Source organism: Atractosteus spatula, unplaced genomic scaffold (assembly GCF_055471065.1).
Source record: "Atractosteus spatula isolate fAtrSpa1 unplaced genomic scaffold, fAtrSpa1.hap1 Scaffold_51, whole genome shotgun sequence".
Taxonomy (NCBI): domain Eukaryota; kingdom Metazoa; phylum Chordata; class Actinopteri; order Semionotiformes; family Lepisosteidae; genus Atractosteus; species Atractosteus spatula.
Window position 1 is genome coordinate 42,603 of NW_028296881.1, and position 16,279 is coordinate 58,881.

General features: G+C 39.1%; 5 non-coding genes across 5 annotated transcripts; 3 read left to right on the forward strand and 2 right to left on the reverse strand.

The window, feature by feature from the left end:
- The first annotated feature begins 877 nt into the window (after positions 1-877).
- trnaa-cgc (transfer RNA alanine (anticodon CGC)) lies at positions 878-949 on the forward strand. Its single transcript has one exon. It is a non-coding gene; the product is annotated as a tRNA-Ala (tRNA).
- A 4,189-nt stretch (positions 950-5,138) lies between these two features.
- trnan-guu (transfer RNA asparagine (anticodon GUU)) lies at positions 5,139-5,212 on the forward strand. The gene has a single exon. It is a non-coding gene; the product is annotated as a tRNA-Asn (tRNA).
- Positions 5,213-10,714: 5,502 nt separating this feature from the next.
- trnal-uaa (transfer RNA leucine (anticodon UAA)) lies at positions 10,715-10,797 on the reverse strand. Its single transcript has one exon. It is a non-coding gene; the product is annotated as a tRNA-Leu (tRNA).
- Positions 10,798-12,092: 1,295 nt separating this feature from the next.
- On the forward strand, positions 12,093-12,203 carry trnal-caa (transfer RNA leucine (anticodon CAA)). The gene is made up of 2 exons: positions 12,093-12,130; positions 12,158-12,203. It is a non-coding gene; the product is annotated as a tRNA-Leu (tRNA).
- Positions 12,204-15,969: 3,766 nt separating this feature from the next.
- On the reverse strand, positions 15,970-16,043 carry trnat-agu (transfer RNA threonine (anticodon AGU)). Its single transcript has one exon. It is a non-coding gene; the product is annotated as a tRNA-Thr (tRNA).
- Between the last annotated feature and the right edge of the window lie 236 nt (positions 16,044-16,279).

The window sequence follows — 16,279 nt, forward strand, 5'->3', positions numbered from 1 at the left end:
GTTACCGGATCACAGATCATCTTAAAAAGAATGGGGGATGCACTGGCTCAGTTATTTGAAGGAACCTATACCACCAACGCACTTCTGAGAAGCACCTGCACATTTTCGCAATCCTCTCTCTCACCTACAAAGTTATGAAGACACAGACGACCAACAAAAACTGATTTGATTCACTCAAGGCTTCACTCTTCTGTTGTGATGTCGTTTTAATTAGTGTTAGCTGTGATGAGGTGTTGTTTCTGCCTCTTAAAGTTTAAGAGTCTGCTCCTTTCTTCCTGGTATAGAAATAACATGTTCCATCTTTGTTTACAAACACCACTGTAAATTATTTGTCCATCTCTAAAGCCTGCGTGTATTGACAAGGCAATTCAAAAGCACATATTAAATAAGAACACGATCCTTCTTGTTACCATTCACGTGGTTGGAGCGTTGTTTCGCCCTTTAACGTTCTTCTACAATATTTACAGACAGGGCTTTATCACTGGAGTTGTGTGCATCGGTCCATGAACATCAATTGTACTGCTGTTTTTCTATGCGTAATTTAATCGCAAGCACTTAAAAGATGCAAAAAGGTTTCAAGGAAAACATAATTGAAAGACAATCGAGTAAGGAGGTAGAAAAACGCACCCCCCCCCCCCGTTGAAGAATCAACCACCGTCGCCCATGTGACTGGATATAAAAATAAATTATTCATTTTGCCCAGTCTCTGGAAGCTTCGATGCGATTATTTTCCCTTCCTTATTTCTTCATTCCCATTAATTTACTTTGTAGTAGAAGAAACGCGAAAGTGGGAAACTGCAGGCATTCTTCGTGAAGGGTGGATTGTGTTCAGTAAACATATGAACATCTTTACGTCAGTTCCACCATCGGTAGGCTAGGGGATGTAGCTCAGTGGTAGAGCGCATGCTTCGCATGTATGAGGTCCCGGGTTCAATCCCCGGCATCACCAGGTGTCTTATATTACTGTGCTCACATCGCAATCTTCTGGTGAGTGAGAACTCTTTGCTCGTGTTCATAGAGAGCCAGGTTTACACAATTAATTTCAGTCACACACGAAGTGCTACAGTGTTGCTCTGCTGTTTTAAATGTACCTCCAAAGCATTTCGTTCTGTTAACTACCAAATGATTTGAACTAATTTAACGTCATATTCAGAAAATCCAGAGAAGGTCATCAGACTTTTAGTGGCTGTTGAAGAAAACACCTGTTGAATCTCACCAGGGATTTCTTGAGAGATCATTCAGCGAGCGAGTCCTCCCTCTGGACTCCAAACATTTTTAGTTAAACTGTTATTCACATATTCTAACGAAGAGAAACGTTAGTGTCTTCCGGTGTGTGAGCCCATTTCTCAAAAAAAAGTTATATAAATTTAATTGTTCTACTTTTTAGGCTTGCATAGTCTTATTAATATTTCAGTTAAATTTTAACTGTAGTTTTTTTCTGTAGTAACATCAGTTGATATTAATATTAGTCCTGATTTATATGTTTTTGTCATGGTTGATCTTAAGTAATTTTGTAATTAGTTTCAGTTTTGAAAAATCGCGCAGAGAAGCTACCAAAACTGGTAATGTTCATATAATGTGTAATGCAATAGCAGCATTTTGGGTTGAAAACAAAAAGTATATCTTGGTATGAATCCTAACACATCATAGACAGTGTTCTAGGACTTCTCGCTTCAGATAAAGTTGTCAATACATCATCGATGTCTACTCAATCAATATCAGCAGTGTTATCGCTACCGAGCGGTAATATACTGTAGATCCTGGCAATACTTCGTGAAATCATTGTAAGAAAATCCAAAATACTACGGAAGGAATCAAATTTATACGTTTCTTTGGATCGAGAATATGATCATTATGAGACTCAAAACATGCCTGTCTTTTCTTTTTTCGAGGACAAATGGATTATTGAGGTGTAAAGATGGGTTCAAAACCAAAATCACCTGCTATCGCTGCTGTTTCTCCAAATCCTTCAACTGATCATCGATATCGAGGAATAATATATAGTTTCTTCAAATCCTTCAACTAATCATCGACATAGAGAAATAATATTATACAACTTGTGGTTTTCTGTTAATTGCCAATTTGACTGTAATTACATCTTCGTTTACAGATGTCTTGCATGTATCACATGGTATAATAGTCGTCGTGCGTCCTCAGTTAAAATGTTTTAAAAAGTACGACAAAAGTACAACATTTATGGTTACATCCATATTAAAATGAAGGTAAATATACCAAGATATTAAAATACAATTATACAGTTCTAACTTAATAATGCCTGTGAAGTTTTCCAACAAATCCGAACTGTAATTTTGAAATATTATAGCTGAGAATGAAAAGAGAGTACAAAGATCAAATTCAATGAGTGAAAATGCACCAGTAGTTCTCTAAACTGAGTTTCTTCCCTGAAATGACTCGCTAGCGAAGCACCAAGCAGCCTTGAACGGATCGCGGAAATCAAGTATACAGTACAGATGGATTCAGAGTGTGCTTTCCAACTTTTGTGCAACATTTTCCTTTGATAGGGCAGAGTTGTTTTCACAATCTGGGTTAAATAAAAAGGAGTGACGACAGTGTTAAACAGCTTTCCTTCTTGGGGAACAACGGTTGTGTTCCATATTTCTAATTATTTTGGTTTCAAGATCGCAATTTAGTGTGAAACATAAACGCCAGCTGGATAAGCTTTATTAATTTCCCTCACGGGATCAATAAAGTATCTATCTATAAATCTCTTACACGTCATTTACAATGGCCTTTCAACTAATAGCCCGTGCAGGGATCAAACTCTAGCTGTTCGTACAGTACGAGTTGCGTAAGGCTCTGTAACGCGCAGATGAGAAATTAACCTCTGCTTCTTCATTATACACACAGTGAGCTATATATGCGGGCTTACTGCCTCCTACGGGATCTGTATTTGATTGCAGTATAAGACCGGCCGTGGAGTTAAAGTGAGACGGGTGTGTACATTAAAAGGCTCATAGCGTCCCTGGGAGGGCTCAACCCACCACCCTTTTGGTTAACAACCGAACCACAAAGACTCATGTACAGCTTAACACTTCTCGGTCTCGGTGAAAGTGATACACTCCGTAAAATTTCCAGAGATTTATTTATTTTTAAATGAAAATCACCAACAGCGGCCGAGATCTACTGGAGTTTTTTCATTCTATACTGCGATTTCTGGAGGGTACCCTGTGGAAATACGAGTTTTGACGAGAAGGGATGGACATATAAGGTCAAAAGGCTTGGGGAATTGAACTTTAAGGTGAAGACTGCGGGTTCAGTAGCAGCAGAACCTGATCAGTATCAGTTGACTCCGATATACTTTGAAAATGAACTTGGGGATTTAGAGTCAGACGTGCTACCGTTGCACCATGGGGTACTTAATTGAAAAAAATAGGAAAAAAAATCAGTGTTCCTGGATCTGTAATTGAGAACAACACCTGCACAAGAGCTGCGCAGGAAGAATAAAATGTGGTCTGGGAAGAAGAGACTCTCTTCGGAAGAGCGGCGCTCTTAACGGATTTTTTTTTGTCTCCTTTGGGGAATTCAAAGGGGTTGAGAGATGTGAACTCGTGGCGCAACGGTAGCGCGTCTGATTCCAGATCAGAAAGCTGCGTGTCAGCTATTGGTTTTTCAGGTTCTGCTGGTCCTGAACACGGAATTCACACCATGCAGTTGAGTTCTATCTGTACACCACATAGATAATCTAAACAAAATAGAGCAGTACAGGACACGCAGTGTGGAGCTCACACAGCGAATAGCCTTGAACACAAGAGAAAAGGCACCGTTCACATCTGCTAAACATCACGTCCAACTTTAGAGACAGCTGCATCAGAGAATGGAATCCCGGAAGTTTCAGATAACTTCTTTTAATTCAGGTTCAATCAAACCTGAAAGTTAATGAGTTTCCGGACACTTTTGTTTTATTAAAAAAGTGTCTGAAGCCTGAAAATGTAATTTGAAAAAAAAAACGCTATTGTACATTTGCAGGTGCTTTTTGTAACGATTTGCTATTTCATGCTGGAAAACAAAGGAAACAGACCCAACGTTTGCTTTCAGGTGCGGTTCATTACATAATAGACATCTATTACTGAGGAGCTTGAATATAATTTACACGAGCCAGGTAGAAGTCGAACCTACAATCTTATGATCCGAAATCAGACGCGTTATTTATTAAACCGCTGACATTTCACATAACCTGAATTCCCCCATAGTGTGCTCAGCGCCGCTACTAGTAATGCACCGCTCCGTCTAAAATTTCAAAGTGAAAAACATGTGTTTTCTGATTTTTATGAGTTTTAAAATATAATCTCTTTAAATATGACAAGGGTTTTATGTTTCGCACTGAAATTCCGATTGATTGAGAATTCAGAGAAAGACTGTTTTCTTCCACAACACCATATAATTATCACATCCACCAGACTCTCCAACCTCTCCAGACCTTGCTGGGTGAGCAATTGCTCCGATAAATTAGGTCACGTATCATGTTAAATCATTTCTTCTCAACACATTTCCTGGTGCACGTTTTCTCTATGAAAAAAAGTACATTTTTCCCTTGCACGATTTTTCGTTTTTATCAAAGCGTACAGAAAGAAAAAAGAAGAAGAAATAGTGTCGCAAAAGAACTCTGTCGCCCTTGGGAGATGTCAAACGCATTGGACATGAAAAATGCCAGATTAAAGCCAGTTCTCTTCGTTTCTCAGTGTCGGGGCTGCTATGTAAAAGAGGCAATTTGCTCTGAGAGCAGGTTCAGCGCTTACTAAACGCAGATGTCTCAGAGCGGTGTGTCCAAGTGGCTGTAAAAGGTGATGGTTGTCCTGTCACCGTAGCTTAGTTGGTTAAAGCGCCTCTTTATGAAACAAAAAAAACGAAATTCAAATCCCAGCCGTGTCTTTCTTCCTTTCTTGTAGTACAGAACGTACCATTTTGGGCACTCACAAAGGGCTTGTTTTCGTTAAATGCATGTGTTCATTTCCTTTCTGGAAAACTTATTTTTGATGAAATTCACACAGCTTGCGGAAAATGAAATCCAATTCTTGGTTATCAGTGCAGAAGAAATATTACCGGCTGGCAAAATAAACGGTTAGAGATTTTTTTTTTTAACCGGGAATTTGTGATTCGAGAGAAAAACATACATGTCAGTCTCTGTGGCGCAATCGGTTAGCGCGTTCGGCTGTTAACCGAAAGGTTGGTGGTTCGATTCCACCCAGGGACGAGTTTCTTTGGCGATGTAAATATTGTCTTCGTTCGATTGGATTTCTCAGCGAAACCATAGCCATTTTAATATTTGCAACAAATGCGAGTGTTTAACACGTGTCAGGATCACCAGGAAATGTCCAATAATGCCCACCATCGTAACTCCCCAGAAAACCATATTCACCCAAGAAAAATGATCGTCGAATCGTCATTTATACTCCAGTTGAATCCTCTGCTGAAATATATTAAAAATACAATGCAGGTTTGTTTGAGAACTTGACAAGCATTGTTACGATAGCACTGTGCAGTTGGATTTTGATATTTTGACATATTTACCTTAAATTTAAACATAAATACTATACAGTCTATTGTAATTATAAAATATGTCAGCTGAGGATGCAAAGGGTTGAAAGGGAAAGGTCAGAGGGTATAGTAACAACAAGGTTAGGATTTGTGGAGGTGGTAGGGGTGTTGATGGTTTCTCTCTGTAGAGGATGATTGAATGTTTTATCCTTCTCTGAAGTGAGAAACTGGAAGAGTTGGGAGTTGAGAGATCTGATGAGGTTAGATATAAAAGGAAGTTGATGTGGAGCTGTTAGCAGTAAAAATTACTTAATGTCTTTGATGTTGTCATCAAAGATAAACTGTAGTCAGCAAAGATAAAAAGAAAATTATCTTTGCTTACTGCCCTGTCTTTCTCACACCTGAAGAAGGCTCCACAGCCGAAACGTTGTGATTCTTTTCTTCTCTTTTCAGCAGGAATAGTCCTTTACTTGTTCCTTTGCAGCCTACGCTTGCTGACACAGCTACTCACCTGATATTTAACATTCCTATAATCACAAATATGAATACCACTATGGGTATTTTTTCCATGATTATTTATTCTGTCATTGAAGCATATTTTATATCATACCGAAGTGTCATAATCACTGAAAAATTTTTTTTTTTTCATTTAGAAAATAAGAAAATGATAAATCACTATGAATTGCATTTAGCCTGTTCTGATCTAGATATTCTATATACTTTAACATGCCATGTTCACAACGTCACAACTCATTTGTGTTGTAATAACAAATGTACATACTGTTGGTGACATTGAGATTTTTTGGTAATGAGGAAGGAGGGACATGCAATGTTCACAGGATCAAATTTAAAAAACAATACAGTAAAATTTATTGTACTTCGGGATTATGAGAGCCTGTTACATTGTGTCTCACACCTCAGTGTCAGAATTTTGAGACGTTTTTATAACCAGGGGGAAAACACTTTAACCAAATCAGCCAAGGTGCTGTCAGAGTATTAACATCATGTCTGCGTCGGTGATTACAGCTGACTATCGCTGGAGGACAGTTCACTGTGAACAAGTCAACCTCAACTGTTCTATGCTGCATTCTACCCTAGTGGTAAATATTGGTTTCCGTGCGTGTAATATTCCTTTTTTTGTCAAATATTTTCAAGCACAAAGTTTGCTGTTGAAAATAAGCCTTGTGGTTCTCAATGTTGTGATCCTTTTCCCCCAGTGTCACCCAAATTGATACATTGTGCTTTGGCAATTCTTCAGGCTATATTGTTTAGAGGAGCTCAGTTGAATTAGTTTGCGTAGATAAAGTATTTCTTTTCCCTTTAATCCTTTAAAACATATTACATTTTCAATACATTGTATCTTTCTTCCTACTAATTGTAGCGGCAATGCTTGTTAATAAGACAGAATTAAGTGTTGCTGTGCTTTCCCAAATAAGGCCCCATCTCTCTCTTCATCTCTGTGGTGCAGCCACAGAGAAACTATTCATGCAGGCTGATTTAAAGATGTAAAAACAGGCAACACAGAGCTCCCAGAAGGAGAATTTCTAAGGAGAATTCCAGGGGTGCGAGACTATTCTAAAGAATTCCAGGGAAGGACGGCCCAGGAGCAGAAAGGCTCCCAAGGGCAGGACATTCTCGCAGCGCGCCTCCTGACCATCCTGATACATTTTCAATACATTGTACTGAATCATTCTTCCTACTAATTGTCATCATTTTTTTTCTGGCTTGATCTTGTAATCAGAGATATCAGAATATTCCTTAAAAACTAGTAAAAGAAGAGGGACAGATTCGTGCACACTAAAAAATATGAAAGGGAAGCAGGACACAGTAACCACCAAACATCTTATAGATTATGAATGTGCCTGAATTTTTTCAGTGATTTAGAGGGTTCTGCCATTTTAGATGTTATGCTGTTCCTGTGTGATGTATCAAATGTGTTATTTAAATCTCCAGTCATTACTATATCAGTCTTAAGGCCTTGCAGTATAGATTGCAATTCATCCAAAAATGCCAAGTTTCCCACTGGTGATACACACAAGGAAATTCATGTACATTCCCCCCCCAAATCAACAAATTTAAAATCAAATACCTCCCTCCTCATCTGCAGGTGGAGAGATTAATGTCAGAAGAAATACAGGTTTAAAAGTCAGGAGCATTGATAGTCCTATTTTAAAATTATGCTTAAATGCTCACAATATATTTAAAACGTTCTGTAAAATGCAAAAATAATTAAAAAATATTAAAATAAGGTTAAAAGAAATGATACACAGTTATAAAGCTCAGGAATGATCACTTTGAAGTTACAATCCACTTACAATATGCCAAAAATGGCAAGAATATGTAAAACAAGTGTATAAAATTAAAAAAAGTTTAAAATAAATACTTAATACTTTTAAAATTCAGGAATGTGATTGGTCAGATGCTTACGATGAGTGTTGCTGGTGTTTCGTGTGATTTAGCGAATTGAAACAAAATATTCAATTTAAAAACGGCAAGAGCTCGTATGAAAAAAAAGTTCGTAATGTAAGTATCTTTGTTGTAAGAACTGCGCCATAACTAGTGACTGGTTTATATTCAGTTATGTGCATTGGGAACAAAAGGGAAACTTACATGGATTTTATTAGGTTTTAGGAATCAGAAAATGTATTTTTACACGTTTATGCCTAAGAGCAGAAATAACTTCCTGCTTTCAGCGCTTTTATTGTTTCTGCTTGTAACCTCGAACAGAAAAACCCAGTACTGACTCACAGAAACGCCCCGGAGTTTCGGTGTTTCTGGGATTTAAGAGGGATGTATGAAGACAGTAAAGGGGAGTTTTTTTTCCCCCGCTGTAGAGTATGAAGGCGGTGTGACGAGTCTGGAGGGAGGAGACACACATTCCGCATGGAGAGCGCAGAGCAATGAGTTTCACCTGCAACTCGCCGAGTCCTGTCCTATATAACCGCTGAGCCCGGGTACCCAAAGTCTCCAGCCAGTGTTGGAGATGTACAATTTCAATAGTTGTTTTTTTAAGCAGGAGCCGGGATTTTTTCGCTGCTATTATTATTATTATTATTTTATTATTGGAGTTAGTGGTTACTGTGCTAGACTGGCGCGAATAGCGCTTCTATTCATTTTCTCTGCTCAAATACTCTGCTGGGCAAAGCTTAAATTAAAACCTTTTTCTGAAACATTGAGTGTGAGGGGTAACAGGTGGAGTTTAAAGCCAAATAAAGGGCTGTTTTGGATGAAAGCAGTAGATTGGGTCGAGCTCGTTACTGACCTCACTCACGCAAACTCCATACGAGGTGTTCGGGGCTACGATAAAGAGAACAGTACCTCCTTGTGATGTATCAAGAATACACATAATAATGAAGCCCATTTCCGCCAGGGAGTGAGAAAAAACCGCGCTATGGTATCTCATATTTGCGATTTCGAAATTATCCCCATATATTTCTGTCCTTTTGTTATTGTAACGGGTTCTAGGGTTTCTGTCCTTGTCGCTCCCGCCCTAGTTCATGCCTCACTGTATAGGCTCGAACCCAGGTCTTGCCAACTAAGCTAAAGACCTTCAAGTAAAAAAGGAATTGTACCAGAACTCGTTTTGGATAGGTTTGTGAAATTTGAGTTAGATACCTAACTCACCAGAGCTGTTTTTATAACAAAATATGGGAACTGGAAGAAAAGCAATAGGGCACTGATGGAGTTTATAGACTGTGATGCAAATACAGGAATAACTAAGAGAGGAGGGACTAGTTCAGGAGCACAACCAGCTCTCCCCTGCCCAATCTCACAGCAGGGTCTGTTGTACCCCAACATGAAATTCAGAATCTTGGAGCTCAGCTTTTGATCACTCAGCTGAGAGATGAGCCCTGGGCGTATGGGGCAAATACGGGAGACGCGTTACTCGAGGGAGAGTTTTTATCCCTAAGGGATGACTTGTTTTACAACAGCAGACAATATAATGAAACAAAACCTCTGTTCTGCTGCTTCAGGCTGGTTCCACTGGGAACAAGTGGGGCTAGGAGCTCGTGAACAGCAATTGGCCCAGTGGGCAAAAGATGTAGAATATACTTCTATTAAACACATACCTTAGACATATAAATGTGGTCAGCACAAAGCAGACAGAGCAGTCCCTGAATTCAAAGAACAGATTTGTTAAAATCCCTTGTACCACTTTAGATTGATCTCGGTTAGAACAAGACCATCAGACGTGAGGGGAATTCGGAACAGGAGCCTCTGCTTCGTCGTTTATTGAGCTTCTGATCAACGTCTGAGTGAAAATTATTTATTGTCTTTGATTAAAGTACACAAAAGGGACCTTCCTACGAGCCGGAGTCAAACCAGCGACCTAAGGATTCAACGCTGTTTCCACAACAGTCCTCCGCTTTATCAACTGAGCTATCGAAGGGATGACAGGAGTTGTTTCTTTACACATACTGCCCAATGTAGTGTCATGTTCCGGGTGATTTAAATCCCAGTTTAACATCAAGTTTCCAACTCGTTTCCTTAGTCTTGTTTACCTTGAATTTAAGACACGAACCAGGATTCTACTGTATAAACGTCCAGGAATATTACACAATGTTTGATGGGGCATCAATCACTCCAGGCGGAAATTGACTTATTTTTTTTCTAGAGGGATCATATTAAACCTTTCATTTGGATCGAGAAGAGGATCACCATGAGACACAAAACATACCTGTCTTTTTTCTTAAAATCGAAGAATTCTTGAATTTAAGACTACAACGAACTCAGCCTGCAGCTCCTTAATTAACCTGTTCTTAACTTCAAGGAACTCAATCCTGAGCCCTCTAGAGGTTACTGAAATAGAGGACTGATTGAAATGAAGAAATTCAGAAGCAGACTAAGCGGAACACTGGATCACATTAGAATATTACCCTTTATAGTGGGAATAAAACTGTCACGACATAATGAATTTACGCATCAGTTGCTTGGAATATCATTGTAATATTTAATTTGCTTTCCTGTCACACCACTTTTATTAATTATGAAGTTTATCAATACACGTTTATTTAAAACAATGTCATTTATTATTAATACAGTTTCATTCCGTCTTTATTAGAAGCTGTATCACAGATAATGCATATAAAGCCTTCAGTATGCGATTGTGAGTTCAGTTATCCCAGGGAGTGAAGAGAACTGAAATTAAGTAAAATGACATTTAAATAGAGTGTAAGTCTTAAAAGTTACCTCTCACTTCAAAATATTTACAAGACTCTACCAGGAGTGGGGTTTGAACCCACATGGACATTTGTCCATTAAGTCTTAAATCCAACGCCTTAACCACTTGGCCATCCTGGTCAACAGCGACTTTATCTCCGTTGTTTAACATTTCAATATGATTCAACTATTTAAAAAAAATAAACCAGGGCCCTGTCACAGAAACGTACCCCGTTCTGCCGCGCAACAAACGGGTACTTAGCACAGTACTAAAGAGGAGCTGTGTTTACTGTCAGCAGACATTTCCTCATTTCGAAAGACGTTTTCGCCTTCTCTCAGCTTTTTAAAGACGGTCATAAACGATCAAGAAGTAATTAATTTCAGTTTGAAGTCTGTTTCTTTTGTCTCCGCTTTTGATGAAGAAAAGCCGTGCGTGGGAGATCCCCTCTCTGAAGAAGTTTGCCGTCACCCTGCAAGAGAGAAGATCCATCATTCACCGAGGCAACCGCTGAGACAATTAACATTAAACACGTGAAATGCGAGATGCTTTCTACTTAGGGATTTTTTCGTTTCTACTTTGTCAGAAGTAGGACTTAAACAAAGGTCTCCAGGAAAAGCTGCAACCTAAACGCAACACCTTAGACCACCAACCATCCAACCTGTGTCTCTTATATGGAATTATATTTTATTTCTTTCTACTTGTTGAAAATAAAAAAGTGAAATCATGTAATGAGGGAAATGTCTTTTTTCATGGGAAAAACTAGTACGAGCAAATGTAAAGTTAGAGCAGCGCTCAATAAAAACGATCAGAAACCGAAAGCGCTTCTTATGCGGATCAGTATATTCCGATGCCGGTGGTTCTGCAGAATAAGAAAAGCCGATCTCAAAGCAGTGGGTTGCCATTACGGCTACTCTGGCTGCAGCTGTTTTAAGATCTACTCAGCGGCACAGAAAGTTGTAGGAGGTCAGACTGGTTTGCGCTGTCTGAAAAACAGTATGCGAATTTAAGCTTATTTAAATAAGATTATTTACAATATAATACATGCTCCAAAAGCGTTAATCCTGCAGTGGCTGCTATTTGAAACGCCTTCATAAATGACGTGTAATAGAGATTTATGCAGCTGGCTTCTATGCTTCACAGTATGTTGCAATCAGGAAAATAAACCTATAAGAAATGTACAATACAAGGTCTGTTCCCAAACGTGAAAGCTGTATTACACTGATGTCGGTCTTTTTGAAATAATCCAGATTGTAAAAACGACTGCGCCCTAGCAGATCAAAATATTACAAGAAGGCTGTAAAGCACACTCTGAATCGATCCGAATATTTAATTTCCCGGTCCGTTTAGGCTACAACAGGCAATTTTACGTTTATCCAGCAAAGCATTTCTCAGTTTAGTGAACTACTGGTGCTTTTAAGAGATCTGAACGTAGTTCGTCAGGATGGCCGAGCGGTCTAAGGCGCCAGACTCAAGGGCTCCTGTCTTTCCATTGCTTGGGTGTTCTAGTCTCTGAATAGAGGCGTGGGTTCAAATCCCACTCCTGACAAATAATACCTTTTCTCTGTCCTGCATTTTCCCTTCTTGTTGCGCTCGCTGACAATGACAGGAAGAGGAAAACGGATAAACCGGTTTGCGGGCACATGATGGGCAGGGAAATGCTTCGTGAACACTTCAATGTGATTAGCAGAAAGTCAAATAGGCTTCGATTCTCCCTTACGTTCGGGCTGCCTGTAATCGAGTAAAGATTTACTGCAAAGTATGTATTCCAATGTGAAAGACCGAAATATAAAGCCAGAAGAAGATTTATTAAAACATATCTGTTTTCCTTGTGGTTTATCCTTTATTTAATTAAATGTGGCATTGTGAAATCAACCTGTAGCCCTACCGAATTTAGTCACTCTCCCAGTGACAGCGGCAGGAGCAGAGAGATTATATCAGAGCTCGAACAGAGAGTTCGGAAATCGAGGGAAATTGATTTACAGAACATTTTATTAAACTTTCCTATCTGCTCGGCCTTACTGAAGTATTTTAGCTTTTTTTTTGTCTATTTCTATACTTTACAGTTGTAAACTTAAACTTGTCCGTTTAGCCAGAGAAGAGAGATATAAGCGCTATACCCCACGGTAACCTCCGATTCCAATAACCTTGACTAAAGCAGGAAGATCAGTTTCTGCTCGAGACAGCAGTTTTCTGAACTGTAAATCTCCAACAGTAGCTGGAGACGGTGTGTGTCCGGGTTCAGCAGCTATACAATTCACGTGTCCTCCCTCCTTTATTACCTTCATACACTCCTCTTAAACCACAGCAAACTCCCGGAATATTTCGGTGAACAGGTAGTGGGTCTTTCTTTCCGAGATCACAGGCAGAAAAAATAAACACGCTGAAATAAATTTCCTAAAATCCAAAGAAATACAGGTACGATTCTGATGTATCTCAATAGTTTTGGCACGAATTTGCAATGCTAATCTATTGGGCTCTGCACGCGTGGGCTCGAATCCCACTCCCGTCGGTTTGAGCCTTTGTGTTCTGTTTCTAAGTTGGGTTGGCGGTCTTTTGCTACTTTAGGAGAGCAGCAATATTTCTAGCGTTGGCTGAACATGGCTTAGTAGCTGACAGACAATAGTCTCTTAATATTTCGGCTAAATTTATGTTTTGTACTGCTTTCACCTGATATTAATAGTAGTCCTGATAAACGGTTTTGGGACATGGCGCATCTTGAAAAATGTTCTTGTGAATTTCAGTTTGAAAAAAATGCACGCACCAGAAACCGGAACTGGTCGTGTTTACATAATACGCAATGCAATAGCAAAGATTGGATTTGAAAATAAATCTTGCTACGAGTCCTTAGTTGTTACAAGAGGCGTTTTAGCACTTTTAGCTCATAAATCCATCTTCCATTTGTACTCCATCAATATTAGCAATGTTATCTTTACCTAGCACTAAATGTAGCTCTAAATAAATGCAAATTTTAAAATACATTTAAAAATAAATGCTATTCCATATATTGTAACTTTGTGGTATTTAGAATTTTTATCTGAGGATGCAGGGGAAAGTATTATACAACTGTGAAAGAGGCTCGGATTTTAATACAATTTCGATCAAAAGAAAACCAAAATCCGTAAGATTGAATTTGACCTTCAGTTGAAATATTTGAAGAAACTCTCAAAGAAGCAACTGCAGTAGTGGAGAGATTTGATCCGATGTTCCGATGTTTGCAGTTCAATAATCCATTCGTCCTCGAAAGAAGCAAAGGCAAGTATGTTTTGAGTGTCACCATGATCCTCTTCTCAATTCAAAAGAAAGTTTTTATGTGATCCTGTTCCCACTAGAAAAAGAGTCGATTTCTGCCTGCACCGATGTCCCTTCAAATGTTTTATAAGAACTATGGACGTTTATAGAGTAGAAGCCTGGTCCATTTCTTCTACTAAACGAGACTATGGGAGTGAGTATTTTGATATCGAACTGGGATTTAAATAAAGAGGAACACTACACTGCATTGGGCTACGCGTGTGACAAAACATTTACTTTCCGACCTCTCGATAGCTCAGTTGCTAGCTCTTAAGACTGTAGACAACAACAGCAGGCGTTTCTTATGTCCCTGGTTTGAATCCAGTTCAAATGATGGTGTTTTCTTGTTCCTTAATCAAAAAGTGAAAATTTCGAATTTGTCTTTCACTTTGATGTTCACCCGAAACCTCAGTATACAAAGAAGTAGAGGCTCCTGTTCTGATTAATCCTCAAGTCTGATTGTTTTGCTTAGACCTTTAAAATGTACACTGTTGACTGTTTGCGCTTCCTAACACAATTAAAAACCCGCCGACAAGTTACCGATCGGGAGTTTAGTTCAGTGATAGCGCGCACTTAAGACTCTCCGTTTTCTATCGCCGGCATCTTTGTATTCTTTTTAAACGCGATATCTTTTATTCTTCGTGTGTGAATTTCAGGGAGACTCATAAACCCTTTGTCTGTTTTAAAGATACATTATTTTAAACCAGACATAATGAAAGACGGAGTAATTAGACACACGTACAAAACACAGAATCTAATTGAGAAAATGTTGACCGTGGCGATGTACAGTATTACTAGCTGCTCTGAACTCAATGTGGTGCTGTATGGGAATGCGATGCAAACGCCAGTGGCACAATGGATAACGTGTCTGATTACGGATAAGAAGACTTTAGGTTTCTACTCCTTCCCGGTTCGTGAAGAAGCTTTTAAACCACGCTACTCAACACTGACATCGTAGTGTGTGCGGTCCTACACAACCTTACTATCAACTAGATGAGTCTTCTGTTCCATCCCGATTCTTTCCGCACATTCCTGCTATTTCACTACCGTTATTGTAGGACAACAGCCACAGACACGAGAAGATATACTATTCCGAACAAATGTCTTAAATAATCAAGTTGAAAAGGGTGACAATAAGTTTTTGTTTCTTTAACGTAACCTTACTTTTGCCTGTAAAGTTCACATTCTTTTCTGTAGCCGCAAATCCCCAATATTTCTGCTGTCTCCCGAGAAACACAAGCGTGAAGTCAAATCATATTAAATAACACAACACATCTATTAATTTAACACCCAGATGTGACAGAACACATGTAAGACTTACACACAGCCTTTAATGTGCGATAGTGAATTTGCAGGTATCCTGGGGAGGGAAGAGAACTGATATTAAGGAAATACATATTTAAAGGGGATGCAAGTCTTAAATGTGTTTTGTCACATCTGGGTGTTAACTGAACAGTTTTTTTAGCATTATTTATTGTGTTTTGACTCTATACTTGTGTTTCTCAGGAGACAGCAGAAATATTGATGTTTACATTTATATTCACATTCCCGGTGATATTGACTTAGGTACTCAACTATTTACTTGTAGTTTGACTCGTGTCAAAAGTTGAAAATCTCTGCAAACATCAAGATGGCTAAGGACGTGGAAAGAAACTCAATCACATTTAGAGAAGGTAATGTTTAGATCGGATTAATTCGAAGTGTGTCTCTGGGTGCGTTTGATCTACTAACGTTGTGTTTAACTGAAGGACACCCTGACTGAGTGTGCCATAGAAACTGACACACGTCGTATTTTTTCTACATTCACAGATTTTTGGCTAAAGTAAAAAAAAAAATCGTTGTCATTTTCTTGCCTGCTGGCAGTAATTCTTTTGCACTGATAAGAAAGATGAGCAATTTATCTTTCGCAATGTGTGGATTTCTTGAAAAACAAGTCGTGCCAAAAACGAAATGAACATTTCATTTAAACATAATGCTGAAGAATATTGTCTGTAACAATAAACGGTGCGCGAAGACAGGATGACAGGCACCGCTGGGATTTGAACCCAGGATCTCCTGTTTACTAGACAGGCGCTTTAACCAACTAAGCCACGACGCCGGCAGCATTCGCCTCTTTTACTTCCACTTGGACACACCGCTCTGAGACACCTGCGTTCAGTAAGCGCTGAGTCGGCTGGCTGAGCACGTTGCCTCCTTTACATTCAATAGGAGCCCCGACACTAAGAGAAAGGTACAGAAATGGCTTTTATCGGGCACTTTTCATGTCCAATGCGCTTGACATCTCCCACGGGCGGCAGAGTTCATTTACGACACTTTTCCTTTCTTTATTCTTTC